At 44.0% G+C, this 13,090-nt stretch overlaps 1 protein-coding gene across 1 annotated transcript in view; it reads right to left on the bottom strand.

Annotated features, from left to right (window-relative positions):
* The window catches only part of KIF18A (kinesin family member 18A), a 312,020-nt gene that overhangs the window by 78,239 nt on the left and 220,691 nt on the right, over nt 1-13,090 (bottom strand). The gene's annotated exons all lie outside the window — the stretch shown is intronic.

The raw sequence follows: 13,090 nt of genomic DNA, 5'->3' as shown, positions 1-13,090 counted from the left end.
TACTGATTAAAATGTATATCTGCCAAAACAAACTCGTTATAGCAACATTAGAGTAATGAAAGAAAGGGTAAATTCTAACTATATTGCGACACCAAAAAAAATAAGTTCTAATTATACCATTCAGGTTTGTATGCAGCGCTTTGATGTCAGTTCATAGGTCACTGTCCTATTTTAGGATTGTAACTTCTGTACTGCAAGTAACCCACTGAGCTATCCACATAAATACAGTTTATCTGCATTTAAAAATTAGGAACAGACAAAATATTGCTATCCAGCAGGATCATTAATCACCAGAGTTATCTGGACATTTTAGTAGTTGTGTCTACCATCCGTCATGATAACGATACAACAATATAAAATATACACAGCATACAAGAATTATGTGTCATGCTGGGCCCTCATAGATTTTTAAAAAAATAACTAATACACACATCCTCGAAGCATACATATAGCTGGGCCTTTACAGATTAAAACAAGCATTTGCAATGCAATAGGTCTCGCAGCATTAAAGTTTGAGTTACTGGCATTGTAAATGACAATGCTTTGCATTAATTTTTTTTACATTTGCAATTGGTATATAAACATTGTTTGTGAGTAGTTAGCTGTTGCTTATGCTAAGCTAAGTTGGCAGTAATATAGAGTGCTAGTCTTGCTTGTTATAAGCATGCTGATTTAAAGCGCTCGGATACCTGCGGGTAAAGTTTGCGCTATATAAAAGTGAAAACTAATAAATAAATAAAAAAAACAGCCTACCTGTACCACGTCCGTTCTTATGACAGAAGCATGCACAAAGAGAGAAGGGATAGAGGTGTGCACACACAAGGAAGCAGGGACGTGCACACACGAAACAATGGAAGCGCAGAGGTAAGCATAAACGCAGGGCACGGGGAGGCAGAGGGATGCACACAAGAGAAGCCGAGAGGTGCAAGCGGGGATGGGGAGGGACATGGATGCGCACAGCACGAAAGAGACAGGGAGTGTACAGGTGCACAGAGGAATGCATAGGAAGGCGCAGAGGTGTACAGAGCGGGAGGCAGAGAGGAGTGCACACAAGCGAGCCTAAGAGGTGCAGCGGGAGGGGCAGGTTCTTGCACATAGAGGTGAGGACACAGGGGTGTAAGGGTGCAAACGTCAACAATAGATGAGGAAAATTACACGGAGCCAGTTGGTTCCTGCAGCTACCATGTTGTATGATTTTAGTACCAGTGTCATTGTCCGCTTTTGTAGTGGGGGACGAACCAGTTTCTCTAGTTAAACGTAGAAAAATTAGATGCTATATACTGAATTAGAAGTGTAGCTTATTTGGTTTATTAAATCCTACTTAAACTCTAAAGTGAATAATCATGCTTAACAACAATTTATATACAATTCAAGTCACAAAATTATCTTCATAGTGATCATACGTTAATGAAGCTTTATATACATAAACTTACATTGCATCAGCATTGAACACGAGAATACAATGCTAGTGTAATTAAAAAAAAAAAAACTAATCATGCCATGCACACATTTTAAATGATGCACAGAAATTCAAATAAATAAAAAGTTTTTAAAAAGTTACTAGCATGTATGAAATTGAACACTGAAAAAAACACTAGGTCCTTACTAATAATCCTATTGGCTTTGCCAAGCCTTTTTAGCCATGCTTCACCGCTTCGCGTATGCTGTGCAGCATTGGCTATTTTAAAAGAAAAAAAAGCATGACACAGCTGCTGTGTCATTTTGTAGGTAGGCACATGTCTACAGCATGAATGCGCATGCCTACGAAATGACGTAGGTGTTTATTTCTCGTTATTTACCTATCCGAGATGGATCAGTAAATAAAACAAAAATGATTAAATAATGCTATGCTTTGCAGCCAAACGTTTACTTTAGAGTTTAGACCAACATCCTGAAGCAATGGGGAATGTAGGTGGGTGAAGGTGGAGGGGAATAACTGGGGGTAGGGCGGCGGGTTGTTAGGGGGGGCGGAGTTCACATACAAGTAATACGAGGGAGGGTATGGAGATTATCATGAAAGCAACATGGGGAGGGTGGGTGTAGGTGGTGGAGCGAAGCACAAGGAGAATCACTAAAGGAAGGGGGCACAGGCGACAGAGAACAACACGGGAGATGTTTACATTAGGGAGGGGAAAAAAATTACGCGCAGCGTGCTATTTACAACAATTAAAGCACAAAGCCAGAATTTTCTCTGCAAACTTCCTAAATAAATAATATTATCATTGCCTATTCATGTTTATGGTACTTACAACAACCAACGTCCCTTCAACCGATCTCTAGGAAATGCGTTTTTAGAACATTCACTGACACTTCATAACACGATTTCCGCCCAATCCTCACAAAATCGACTCAGAAGGGTCACTTTTGTGGTACACAGCACTAGGCCACGCCAGAGCCATCTGTCATCAATATAAACATGCGTGCGTACCCATGCGCCCTCCTTGTCTTATGACTTTAAGTCACCCAAGTCATAGTTCACGAATATGTTGCCCCAGCACGAAGCACATTTACTCATCCTTACTCCAAGTAACTGCTCTGGATCGCAACCATTTCTCTTGATTGTGTCTCCATTCTTTCTAGCAAAGATATTGCCAGAATATACGAACTGATGATTCTTTTCTGTCTACCTGAAACTCAGACATCTGATTTCCATCCAAGTCACCCTTTTTTAAATGGCACTCAAATTAAATGTAGTTATTAGATTGTTCCCCTTATACATTTAATATTCTGAAATAGTCGTTTTTTTAAATAAAAAAAATATATACAATACATACTCCTCTAGAGTGCCTTTCAGCCGGCCCTTTTCATCTGTTGGTGTGCTGTAGTCATTAATGTTTTGCTTCCCGCCCACCACAGCTAACGACATTCTACACAGTGCCAGTCCACTTCAGCCATTGGCTTACTTGATTGTAAGCGATGGAAGTCGGTAGTTCCTCAGTGTGCACATGCATACAATATGTAGTCCTTTTCAGTTCTAGCGACGACTGTTGTGTGCTTTTACATAAAATATATAGCCTTTTTAGCAATCTTTGTTTCCATGCAATCCGTGCCTTCAATACAAAAAACATTCGCAAACAAAATCAGCATTGGCAAAGTAAAAACGTCAGCAGCCAACAGGAGACCTATTGGCTTTGCATCTGTTTCTTTTGAGGGGAGAACGAGGGCGGATACATTGTACTTCTGTATGTTGATGATACCTCACAGTTTTTATTCTAACTTATTGATGTTAATCTCTGTTGTAAGGCGACTGTAGTACGTTTTGAAGACAACTATAGTGAGGTAATGCAGGAGCTGTCTACTGAGTTCGTTAATGGGAAAGTGCAGACTGCCTGGGAGCGTGTGTGCACGCCAGTTGGACCCCCAACCCCGGACCTCCGGCTCTTTCTGCTTTTGAATACTGACTTACTCACCAATGCACTAGCTGTACAAGTTACTGCCACATCACGGACTACAGCGAGGAGAGACGAGGATACAAACCGAGCTGACACCGGCCCAGCAGACAGACAAGCTGCATGCGAAACCTATCGTGGGGCGGGACTGACAAAACGAAACCTATCGTGGGGCGGGACTTCCGTTTTGTGAAGCCCGCGCCCACGGAGTGCCTGGAGGAGCACCGAGGGAGAGCCCCGCGGTCGGAGGCGGCACAAGTCCGGAGGGCCGTTGACCGGTGAGCGGGGAAGGGGGGGGGGGGGATGCCTGTATGTGTGCGTGTGTGTGTGTCTGTGTGCGCGACGGCGGAGGGGTGGGGGGGGGGGTGCGAGGGCGGAGGGGTGGGTGGGGGGGGATGCTCGGTGCACGTGTGTGTGTGTGTGTGTATGCGACGGCGGGGGTGTGTTCTCTGTATGTGTGGGTGCGTGCATGAGCGCTCGTGTGTGTGTCTGTCGCTGTTTCTGCGCATTAGAGTGTGGTTTTGCTGCTTCCCAGGAGACAGCAGCTGAGCGCGTTCGCGAGCGCGTGGCCAGCGGAAATCGCCTCCTTGAAGAGGCAATGCGCGTGGCCGAGGCGGTCTCCTGGGAAGCACAGTCCGTGACAAAAGATCTCGGCGAGTACAGCGCTGACGCGCTGTATCGCTACGAGACCTAAAAACGGAACAATAGCAACACGTTCTCTTAACTGCTCCGTTCAAACTCTGTGGCACAGCCCGATCTCATAAACAACTGAAGGGGTCAGGAAAGGTGAATGTGGATCAACAAACTTCTTTTTTCCAGCGCTGAAATATACATGCATGTGGAGAAGTGTGGCTCACTGGTTAGAGCAGGCAGACCCTGAAGCAGAGGTCAGACCCGGGACCAGGGTTCGATTCCCGACGCGGCAGGGTGTTGAGCTCAAATGTCCACGGACTCGATAATTCTCGCTTCGGTGCCTGACCTAATCATGGGCTCACACTATGCAACTCTGGGCATTAAGCTTGCTTAATCTCCACAACGGCCCCCCCGCGGCGGGATGCCTGGCTTTCACCTTGGGGATGCCCTGTAGGGGCTATCTCACAGGGAAAAACCAGGACGGGTTCCCAAGGCAAGCGCGGAGATACCCCTTCGGGGGTTGATTCTGGCGCTATATAAGAAATGCAATAATAATAATAAATGCAATAATGCATTAGGACAGTGCGCACACATTACCCGGTGCCAAAGAGGATTTCTCCCCTTCCCCATGCCCCTGTACCTGCACAAGTGGGCGGGGACACAACCCACCTTCCTACAAGGAGATACGTGATTGGCGGTGCCCGTGAGAAAAAGCCCAGGCCCAATCACGCAACTCCTAGAAAAATAAGAAAAATAACTTTCAAATGAACGTTTTAATTGCCGTGGCCATTTGCTGTTGCCCCCCTGATGTCAGGGCCACGGTTCATGTTTGGGTGGGCCAGGCTCATGTTTGGGTGGGCCTGGCCCACCCGGCCCACTCGCTAGAACCGGGCCTGCATGGAAGTAGGTTTAATTTTGTGAGCGGGTGTCTATAATGCTCCTGCCCCCATCTTAGATTCACATGCAAACCTCCTTCGATAGAGAGGCCGGAGGGTTGCATGTGAATCTAGAAGAGCTCCAAACTGCAAAACCATTACTGCACATAAGTGACTTCTTTTGCAGGGTGAAATCTCTGCTGGATTCACAAGCATTGCACGGAGCGATATAATCTCCCCTTCGGATGAGGTTATAAGAGTGAGTGGAGGTGCACAGATTTCTCAGTACTGTTAGGCCAACTGCACCATCTGTGCATGATTCCAGGTCTACACAGTGCTTGGCGAAAGTGTGTTGTGAGGACAATGTGGCTGCCCTTCAGATGTACTGCAGGGAGCCATTGGCCATAACTCCTAGCCAAGCCCCTTCTTCCTAGCTCAATGTGGCCTTAGTCTGGTCACTAGTATTTTGTAGGCTAACGAAAACACCAGTTCAATGGTTTGAACTATACATCTAGCAACAGTATTTATAGGCACAGCTGTACATAAGGCCTGTGTTCAGTGTCCTGTTTAGCACTTTTAGGTTTTCCTGGAGTTACGTGCAACCTACATCCAGTAATAATTGCTCTTTTGATATATTTAGGGTGTGCAATGACTGTTCGGCTGCACTGGAAGGCCTCTGAAGAAGGCTGGGAGGGTTCTGCAATGTTTAATGTGAAACGTTGACTTAAGCAAGAATTTAGGGAGTGTTCTCCTGATAGGCAGGCAAAAGAACAATAAGCGCCTGGACACTGAATACCCACAAAATGTACCCCTGATATTGGTCATACTATGGTGATCAGACACTCTACGATGTTGAGATATTTTAATGTACTCATCTGTGCCTTTGTGGCAGTAAGTGTATGAATGACTGCTTTTTTACTGCTATGGCTTGTTGGTTTGGGGAAATTTATATTTTAACTTTCATCTTTTGTATTCATTTTCTAAGAAATGCATTTATGAAAAAATATGTGCTGTGAAACTTTGATGAACTATAAAGGATTGTCAAAGTAGAAAAATATCAAACGATGTGAATAAGCCGGTCGGTGTAATAAAATGCATGTGTAAAATTAGAAACGTACTAGTTTCTGTTTATCTCTACATGAGTCGTTGGACCTTTTGTACTATGCATTTGGTATTTTATTTCAGGAACTCTGGGTTGACGGGTTATTTGGTTATTGTTTGGTTTCCCATGTCCTGCATCCATATCAGTTGTTTCAGTGGTCACTTGTATGCTTTACTACTCATGTTCACCTTATCCTTGTATAGGATTATAAATGCCTTGAGTGTATTTTGCTAATTATTTCTAATTGTTTGATTATCAGTAAGAAGACTGCTGTTAACGTCTGATGGTAAAGTGAAGATTTCTTTTTAAAGCTCAGACTGTGCCTTCATCTAGCCTGATAACACAACATTGAGTCTTCACTGAGGCGGAGGCCCCGACAGTGCAAGGAGAGACTTTTGGCTCCTTCCATGAACCTTTTGACTAGTGCTAACGAGAAGACTTGCTTAGCATGTAATCCTCTCAGATGAACTGCAATAAATGATAACGGTGCCCTTAGTGAAGCATAAGTTAAGTTATTGAGGTACCAACTAAGACAGTGCTCTGATGTACGTGTTCTCAAATCTTGTTCGCTTGGCATAATATCCGATACCATTTCCACTCCAGGGAATTTCATATTCTAACAGATGGTCTACGCGCCTCCTTAATAACGCTCAGTGTATTCTCAGGTAAGTTTAAATGACTAAACTTGGGTGACTTTGCGCAGAGGTATCGTTACATACTTGCTTTAACAGTTGCAATAGGTGTGAAAAAAGGACTGTCGAGACCACCTGGGAGCCAATGAGATCAATATCATGTTGGAGGCGCTAAACTCCTCCAGGACTGTTGGAATTACTGGTAGAGGGGAGAAGCCTCCTGAACCAGCTTACCACTCTCAATCTCATGCCCAAGAAATTGAAGGCGATAGTGCCTTGATGTGAAGGACTGCCATTTCGCATTTATTAGGGTTGCTCAAACGTCTAACTGTGGCATTTCCCAGCCATTGAAGACTGTCTTTCTCAGATTGTTTTCGCTTTCACTCGTGAGAGCTTCACTTGTCAGCGTTTTTTTCTTTATCCCTGAAACACGGTTCACTGTCAGCACGACGCTACTTGAAATGGCCCATCTCCAGATGCTTTCTGGTAGATACTGCATCGTGGCTGTGCTGTTCGTTAGTACTTGTCCTATCTTGTTAAGCCATTGGCTTAGAGAAAGTCTTTAGTGCTAGGAAATAGTTCTCAGGTCCAGGTAATTGATGTGTCCGGTTGATTTCTGTGTTTACCATTCACCTATGTGGGAGCCCATGTGTACACCCTATCCTATAGATGAAGCGTATATTGTTATGACGGCCTGTGTGAGGGGTGCTGACCAGTCCTGGTGACATGCTTCATCATCTGGGTCTCCTTTGACAGGGCTAACACTTCACCCTAATGGTGGAGGAGCCCAAGGATGTTTTCAAAATATACGACAATCCGGATGTGAGCAAGTTGTTAATGTATCGAGTGTATGGGAAGACAAGAATGTGCAGTGCAAAGAAAGTGTAATGTGAATGTTAAAATTGTTGCGTAATATGACTGCAATTTTTATTCTTAGACTATTACGAACAAATGTTAAAAATCAGTGCAAATGAACGGTTTCAATAAATAGCCGTTCTTCAATATATGTTGGTCAACATGTTTCAGCACTTGTGAGGGCACAAAATGTACCCAGTGCTTTCGTCAGGACCGCTAAAGAATTAATTTGACACATTTTTGGCAAGTGAGCTATGACATGCTGAGATAGCGATATGCCTTTGAATGATTCGCTAAGCAGTTCTCAGCTTGATAGTGGTAATAGACAGACCTTATGATAATCCCTCAGCAATGGACTAGAAGGAATGCAGGCCCATGATACTTAACATTTGCGCGCATGTCCTGCCTGATGCCTACAGGGCAAGCAGTAGCTACACAGTCGACAGGCTCCAGTAACTTGGCGTGATAGTTTTCATGCCTACATGCATGTTTCCATACCGTGTATCACATATGTTTTGGGGCTCAGTGTGTAGACGTATGAAAAAACAAAAGGTCGTGTTAACTTTAAGCCCTTGGTGTTGACACGCAAAGAATTAAGTTTTTCACAAGGTATGTTGATCAACTGCTAGGTTTAACCTATGAGCCATAATAACACTAGACATGCCCTTAATAGTAGACAAGTGAGTTGTTAAGTAGTGAGAGCTCTCTAGTGTTGTTGTGGAGGACTATATTTGTGTTTTTAATGTTGTGAGGAAACGGCACACCCTCTGAATCAAGTTTCGGTGTTTCTGTTTTTTCCATAGAGCGGTGCCTCCTTTCGCCCTGAGCTGTTGCCACGTGGGGTGAGGAGATTTCTCCATACCTTTGAGGTAAGATTCAATGGAGTTTATACTGCCTATTGATTAGTCTGACCTGAGGGCTATCCTTAGCCCCATAGTTTCGAGAGACATGGTTCTGTAATCCTAAACTACCAGGTATACTTCTTATCTCTCCTATAGATCTATCCAAAGGATGAGAAGTTTGGCAACTGTGAGAAAATTGACTCACAGTGTATCCTTTTCTTAAAATTCACGTTATTTTGTTCACTGTTGCAGTAGCAATTAATTCTTTAGAGGTCCTGACAAAAGCACTGGGTACATTTTTTGCCCTCACAAGTGCTGAAACATGTTGACCAACATATATTGAGGGACGGCTATTTATTGAAACCGTTAATTTGCACTGTTTTTAACATTTGTTCGTAATAGTCTAAGAATAAAAATTGCAGTCATATTACGCAACAATTTTAACATTCACATTACACTTTCTTTGCACTGCACATTCTTCTTCCCATACACTCGATACGTTAACATCTTGCTCACATCTGGATTGTTGTATATTTTGAAAACATCCTTGGGCTCCTCCACCATTAGGGTGGAGTGTTAGCCCTGTTAAAGGAGACCCAGATGATGAAGCATGTCACCAGGACTGGTGAGTGATGGAAATCCGTACAAATTTTTTATATTTTGGGTAGTTATGGGATAATTAGTCTCCCTTTGTCTTTGCTGGATTGAGACTCCAGGGTATGTGTGTGTTATGAATAATTAGTACTGGGCTGTATGCTCTGTAGAGTCTATAAATTTAGGCCTCTGACCCTCCCTAAAGTTTAGTGTTTCGTGTCGAGCCATTTTAGTTAGCCATGTGCTTCACTATTGCCAGCCCTTGTATTCTGCTTGTTTCATCAGTCAGTTAACTCCTTCAGTACTGAGCCAGAGCACTGCACATGCTCAAAAAGGCCTTGCTGGTAGAATGCACCTGCTCTTTGAGTAACTGTCAGGCGATTTTAACTGATATCAGCAACTCTGTTACTCCTCCTACTTTGTTGACTATGTATTTTCTGTTAGTCTTTATATGTGTAATAGCTATTTGTGTGCTTACTTGTACTGCCTCTTTTTGAGTCTTCATGCTAACTCAGCAATAAACTGGGCATAAAAGACTCAGGGTTTCTGTACTCATTGGACTGTCTCCTAAAGAGGCCTGAGGGTACCGTATTGACACAGTCTGCCTCATGTGAGGTTATAAAAAGGGGACGCCCTAAGTTGGATCACCTCCTTTCTCACAGGAAGTACCCAGAGAATCTACTTCCCACCTTTCACCTCTAAACCCAAGATCATCACCTGCGATGTCCCCCAGGGCTCATCCCGCGGCCCAATGCTCTTCAATGCATCTATGACCCTGCTGGCGAAGATCGCCGGATAACACGGTCTCAACATAATTTATTACGCAGATGACATCCAACTCCTCCTTTCACTCACCAACGACCCTACCACCATTAGAACCAACTTCCAAGAGAAGCATGACAAACGTCGACGACTGGGTGAACAACAACTGCCTGCAGCTGAACACAGATAAGACAGAAGTACTGATCTTTGGCAACAGCAGCAATACATGAAACGACTCCTGGTGGCCATCCGACCTAGGACCCACATCCACTCCCTCCAACCACGCCAGAAACCTCAGACTCATTATTGACAAGCTCACCGTGAAATCACAGATCAACTCGGTCTCCTCTGCCTGCTTCCTCACTCTGCCCATGCCACGTTAAGATCTTCAAGTGACTACCCGCAAACACGAGACGCACCAAATCTCACACACTTCATCACCAGCTAACTGGACTACAGCAATTCACTCTACATCGGAATCGCTGCACACCTTCTACAGAGACTTCAGACATACAGAATGCCACACAGCCAGACTCATCTTCGGCCTTCCCCAACAAACTCACTTCACACCCCACCTCAGCCTCCCCACGCAACTCTGGACCATCACCTCACTGGGAATTCCGAATGGCCCTCAAGCCCTGGCTGTTCGATTATGTCTCTGAGGCCTGCAAGGGCCTGGATACGTTATAGGGTGATTAGCTGTGCTTAATAAATCCTGATTGATTGAGGACCTTAAGATGGCTTCCTGATCATTTGCAATCTCTAGCAATGGAACTAGGCATTACAGGGACACATCTGCTTATGCAGATGTGCCATCGCATGTAATATAATGCACCCTACTTTAGGACTCTAAGGTCTGCTGTAGTGGTGACTTACATATAGTATATGCAGTGTACAAGGACACGGCACCCAGTGAGTGTGCAATGTCCTGTTTTCTGAATGGTTTGCGCTCTTTTATGCATCCTGCAAAGGCAGTCTGCATGCTGTTTGTGTGTAGTTTCCTTAATGTGGCATTATTCATGCTGCTGCCCTTAGGGACCCTCTTTAGTACCGTGCCCTGGGTACCAGGGGTACCATTTACTAGGGACTTACAGAGGTGCTAAAATCCTTGCCAACTGGGATACTATTGCAATTGTCTTGTTTTTAGGGAAAGAGTACTGGCACTGGGGACTGGTTAGCAGGGACACAGTGTACTACCAATCAACACCATTACCAGTGAGCAAAAAGTGGAGGTGACCATGTAAAAAAAAGTATCACTTTCCTTCAACCTCCATTACAGGTACTGCAGAAGTACTGATAACTAACCATTCCTCCAAACAGTGTCAACCCCAACCATCCACAGCAAGGGTGTTGGGGACAGAGCTAACCTGCAAGCAGACCCCAGTACCCAACTTCCTCATGCCTAACCCCCCCTCAGACAACCCTCCACTGTATTGTGTGGAACCCTACGTTGTACTTTGTGTTCGCCGAGCGCAGTGGGTAGTTCACCTTAGAGCTTCACATAAGGGCCTGTTTTTTTTTGGCTATAGTGTGAGTGGCCAACCTCCCATTGAGTATGGCCATTTGGCTGTTGGACCTGTCCTCTGACTAGACCCTATGCCTAAACACCCCCTTTCACCACTGACTAACTACCCCCCTGGGTGTGTACGTCCTTCTGCTATGCTCAGCGGGTTGTGGGTTTGGCCAAAGGACATGTGCCTGCAATCCCATGGATGCCCATCACCCTGCCAACACATTTTTTGTTTGTTTTTGTTTCGCGCAGGTACAGCAGTGTCCCCACTTAAGGTTCATCCATATGGTAGAGAGGTACTGTGTAAAATTACCAGAGGAAGGTACTCCTGCAGAAGTATCTCAGTACCACATGGAAGGGTCATGCTGGGCTCCATGGTATTTATTTTTATTTTTGGATCTGGGTACCGAAAAGGGGGTCTGGGTCAATTTCTTACCCATTTCTAGGCTCCGGAGACCGATTCCTTGGGTTCTGTAATGGTGGTTGCAGCATTTTTCTCTTGGCTGCAGCTAACCAGCCATTCGGTCCTACAGTACCACAAAAGGCCAATGGGGGACAAAAGAAAAATCCCGGCCAATCAAAGGCATCTATTTTTATTTGAAATTGATGGTACCAAGGGAGCAACTGTTCAGACATACATAACTTTTGAACGCCTTCAAGCAGAACCTGAGCACTTGAAAATGGCTCTAAGCATTTAGATCAAATCACAAAAAGCACAATGTGTTATATAAAGTTCTAACTTTTGCCAAATGCCACCGTTTTTTCTGTGGTTGACTCATTTCAGCCTAACTGGGAGCCTTGTTTAGAGAAAAGTGCAACAGTCCGCGATTAGTTTTGGTTCATGATGAGATAAGGAAAATAAATAAAGGACAAACATTTGACTTTAAAGCAATTAAGGTACACGGAGAAAACACTGCAGAAGTACATTTCCCTGTCCAATTTTTAGCATCTGAATTAAAGCCAATCCAAAATTATGGTCAATCAGTATCCTGCAATTCAAAATAATGGAAGGTCGACAATGAGGATCCGAAAGTGTGGTGGTACACCATCCAATCTGAATGCTTCCTTTCCAATCTGAATGCTCCCATTGCAAGCTCTATATATAATGTTACAGGTCAATAAAAGAAGCATTCTGTCCTGCCAGCTCCCAACGCCCTGCTGGTGTGCTGTGGGCTCTGGGACCACTGCAGGGAAAGACGCTGTCTTTTACCCTAAAAACAGGTCGAGAAAGAAACAGCTGTGCTGTCCTGCAGAGCTCCCTTCATCTCTTCTAATACAGCCACTGACTCAAAGAAAGCTCTCTGGGCGCTCTGCTTTTTCTGAGGGGAGATACTGTGCTCGTATTCCCTAGTATGATATAGTATTGTACTTCTTGTCCTAAGTTGATCTAGCTAGCAGGTCTCCGAACTCGGTAAGCTAGCTGTTTGATTTGTTCACGCATCATTCTCAGAATCAAATCAGGTTCATTGGAAAACTCTTTGAAACCCTAAACTCACTTGAATTCTTTAATGTAATCATAATCACTGGGCATCGTATCTCCTATGATCCTGGGCGCCTGTAATGTTGAAGATTCAAATCTATGGCAAAAAGTGTATATCTAGTGCTTTCCGAAGGGCAAAGATTTCCACCGTTAACAATAGTGTTTGTTAATTATTTCAAATACAATTTTAAAAGATGCTGAAAATGCAACATTGTCTGTTTTGAAATCAAATAAAATAATGAACATAGACATTTCATTATTTTCTTCGTGAAATTTATAAAATAAACAAACCATGGATACCAACGTCAGGTTCGTCGTATCCTGAGGAGTTTATATTTAATGAAAAACGTTATCAAAGCTGTACTTGGTAGCCAGAACTACAAAGGCAGTGGAGTGAAGCTGGTGGTAGGATCTAT

The sequence above is a fragment of the Lissotriton vulgaris genome, chromosome 2_2 (genome assembly GCF_964263255.1).
Source record: "Lissotriton vulgaris chromosome 2_2, aLisVul1.2, whole genome shotgun sequence".
NCBI classification, from domain to species: domain Eukaryota; kingdom Metazoa; phylum Chordata; class Amphibia; order Caudata; family Salamandridae; genus Lissotriton; species Lissotriton vulgaris.
The sequence above is the reverse complement of the archived record's forward strand: the minus strand, read 5'-3'. Positions and strand labels throughout refer to the sequence as shown.